We start from the raw sequence: 3,890 nt of genomic DNA, 5'->3' as shown, positions 1-3,890 counted from the left end.
ATAATTAGTTTAATAATACTGTATTGTATTAAATAATCAGTTTCCCAGGACGCCTGGGTGGCTCAGGGGCTGAGTGTCTGGCTTCAGCTCATGGTGTGAACCGGGGTCCCAGGATCGAGTCCCACACCAGGCTCCCTGTAGGGAACCTGCGTCTCCCTCTGCCTGGGTCTCTGCCTCTCTCTGTGTCTTTCATGAATAATAATAATAATAAGTATTTTTTAAAAAATTCAGTTTTCCAGTTTTCATTAATCAAAGCTACTAAGGGTATCAGCTAACTTTGATCAAGGACTCACCGTGGAGCAACCCCAACTCTGTGGGTAGGTGTCATTACTGTCCTTATCCTACAGACAAGGACGTGGAGGTGCAGAGGGACAGGCGCCTCCATCGGAGTCCTCCCGCCAGGAAGTGGACGAGCGCAGGCTTGACCCCAGGTCTGTCTGCTGTCGGAGCCCAGGTGAGTCATCGCGTTGCCATCCGGCCCTGCAGAGCTGCTCCTGGCTTGCACGAGGTAGTCCCTGGTGCCACCACACAGCCAAAGCCAAGGGAGAGGGGAGTGTCGGCGAGACTGCACCCGCATCTGAGCAAACTCAGAATTCCCATTAAACCCTTTGAAATATTGGAAATCGCTCACAGACCTCCTCTCGTCCTCCGCCACAGTAACACCCGCGACCACCTGCAAGCATGTGGGCTGCACAGAGCACCTCCCCTGGGCGTAGGGCGGCTGACGCGCGTGGGGCTGGGCCCGTGGCTGTGCGCACAAGCCGGGGCTCCCTCCTCGAAGGGAAGTAGTACATGGGCCTAAACAGGACCGTCTCCTGGTTGTCCTTCGCACAGCTGCTTTCCTGGGAAAAAATCCTACCCCTCATTGTCCGAGACGCAAAGCCTTCAGCCTCTACCAAAAAATAGCAGAATGTTCTGTTTTTTAAAAAAATAATCCCTTCAGTCGTAAGGTATTACTAGCGTGTGACCCAGTGTCTGACACTCTGGAGATCCCGCATGCTGACCGCTCCTGGCCATTTTGGAACAATCTGGGATCTAACCCTACAGGCCAAGGAACACAAAGCGGGAGCCGGGCCATCAATCACGGGTGAGCGTCCTGACGGGCGCCTGCTCCCACTTCAGAGTGGGTCCGGGCCAGGCCAGAAGAATGTGAACATTTAAATAGTTCTCACCGGGACTTAAAAAATGAATTAATATCAAAAGAACTTTGAGACAAGCCGAGCTGATGTTGAAAATAATATTTGGGGAGCACCATGAACCCGGCTTCTCTTTGAGGTGATCCGGCCCAGGAGCTCACGTTTCTGTTGACGGTTAGCTGCTGGGGGCCTGGCCCGAGCCTCTTCATCCCTCTGTCCCCACAGCGCCTAATATACAGCAAGGCACCCTGGAGTATTATGGAAATACTGGCTTTATTACTAAAAATAAAGTCCAGAGCCTTCAGGGTTGGTGCAGAGAGAGACTGGCTAAGGGCACGATGGGAGTGTGGGGAAGGCAGCTCCAGGATCTTCCAGGCATTTCTAGATTCGCCCACTCTTGGGAGGGGTCATAAGCCCAGCACTCCTACCCCCATGGTGGTCTCAAGGGAGGGCTGTACCCCCTCACAGCGGGCCCCTACCCTCTCCAGGTGAGGTCTGGAGCCTGCTGACAGGAGGCTGGAGCATTAAAAAAAAAGGAAAAAAAAAAAAAGACTGCCAAGGGGATAGGAGGCCACAGGAGAGGGTAACAGAGAGCTCCAGTGGGATTTAAGAGCCTGGCTTTACAACACGGCTTTGCACATCAGCAGCTGGGGGTCCCCCGTGCCCCTCACCTGCCTCTGCGTGGTGGAGGACGGCTTTCAGCACGTCCCACAGGAAGGCTGCCTTAGGCGCCCGGAATTTTCCATGTCCACTGCCCAAAGGCAGTCCACGCAAGTGACTCAGAAATTCTACAAGTCAGGTGACGTCTGCATTTTTATGATACAGTTAGAAATGTTCTTTTTTTTAAAAAAAGATTTTTTTAATTATTTATTCATAAGAGGCACAGAGAGAGAGAGGCAGAGACACAGGCAGAGGGAGAAGCAGGCTCCATGCAGGGAGCCCGACGTGGGATTCGATTCCGGGTCTCCAGGATCACGCCCTGGGCCAAAGGCAGGCGCTAAACCGCTGACCCCCCCCCCCCACCCGGGATTCCTAATTAGAAATGTTCTTAAACCAAAACAAGAAATAAGACGCACGCTGCCGCGGGGGCGACACCACTTTAACACGTCACCGGCCACTGAAAGGTGATTCATTTTAGGGTCGACCTCAGGGCAAAACGCGCGCTCTCTCTGTGTACTTGAGGAGCGTCCCCGGACAGCAGGGCCACCCCCCGAAAAAAAGTTCCTATTTGCAACCGGGATACGACGCCACAACATAGATCACGGCCGTCGAGCAGATGCCGAGGCTGGTAAGACAGCAGCGGTCACCCGGGTCCTCCGAGCTCAAAATCCTGTGTTCGTCAGAACGGCCAACTGCTTGTGGCGTTTATAATAATGTCATAAATTTGAACGGACCAAATGGATTTATGCGGCTAGGTACCGCTTCTGTTTTGTGTATCGTGCTCCACGTTACATTGCATTTTGTAAAAGGACTTTGGTGTCTCTGAGTTCGGAAGCCCGCCCCCCAAGACCAGCGGAGCCTCTGGGCCAGGCTGGTGGCCCAGGACCACCAGGACCCCAGGACCCCCACCCCCGGACCTGTCCTTATCCCTGCAGGACTAAGAAAGCCAGGTCCCGGGGCAATTCACCCAGGAGGCCCTTGCCCTGCTGAGCCCCCACCCCCCCGCCTCACGTGGCTTTCCTAGGTCTCAGGAACCACGCTTGCCTCCTAAAGCTCACGGATGCACTGGGGTGTCCACTGCCCCTTGGCATAAGGGACGGCGGGGTGGTCGTCACAAGTGCCGTGAGGGAGCATTTCTTACACGCAACAGCCTGGCGACCGCTGCGGGGACTGTACAGCACCTGGCACAGCGGCTCCAGACCTAGACCTAGACACCCCACGTGTCATGCAGGAAACTGAGGCCCGGGGAGGGAGGTGACGTGCCCGAGGTCACACCACACGTGCCCCCTCTTCTTCCGTGAGGGCTCACCCCCTCCCTTGAGACGGTGATCGGTTCTGGGGTGAGAGGGTTAACCTTCATTCTGAAAAGATATTAGTAGTGATTTATATTCTTAAATGTGGCTAATGGCAGAAATAAAATGATAATGAGGAAGCAACACATGCTTTCCAAGTGACTGTTCGCCAAAGCGAACATTAAGCCTGATTTGATCACACCCATTAGAGGTTTCAGCTGAACATTACAGGGATGTTTCTGCTGAATTTGTCTGATGGATGTGGCAGGGTCAGCTGATGGGGATAAAAAACCGTCACTGAAATGTCCAACTAGACAAAATTTTATCAATTATAGGTACAAGAGAATTTGAAGTGCTCCCTGTAAATCAAAGGATTTCTAAAACGAGGCAGTTAGCTTTAAAAATTCATTTGTATAATACAAGCAGTTTTACCTTTATTGGCTCTTCTCATAAGTAAAAAGATATTTGGGGAGGGTAGATTTTTATTTATTGTCCCAGTTGTTGGGTTTTATAAAGCGAGAGACACCTACAGGAAGAGCTGCAGCCTAGACGTCACCTTAGAGACCCTACGGTTCGACCTCTTCATGTTCCAAACAAGGCAGCCGTGGCCCAGAAAGGGGAAGTGACTGGCCCGAGGTCGCACAGCATCAGCATCAGAGCTCGAACTTGGATGCCTCTGGATCCAAGTCAAGGGGTTATGGGGTTGGAAGCCAACAGAACTCCTGCCCTAGGAGCCGCAGGAACTAGATGACAGCGATGACAATACCAAGGAGCACAGTCTACGCCTTTATAAGTCTTTTAT

This window comes from Canis lupus, chromosome 22 (genome assembly GCF_048164855.1).
Source record: "Canis lupus baileyi chromosome 22, mCanLup2.hap1, whole genome shotgun sequence".
NCBI lineage: Eukaryota > Metazoa > Chordata > Mammalia > Carnivora > Canidae > Canis > Canis lupus.
This window is presented reverse-complemented; position numbering follows the sequence as displayed.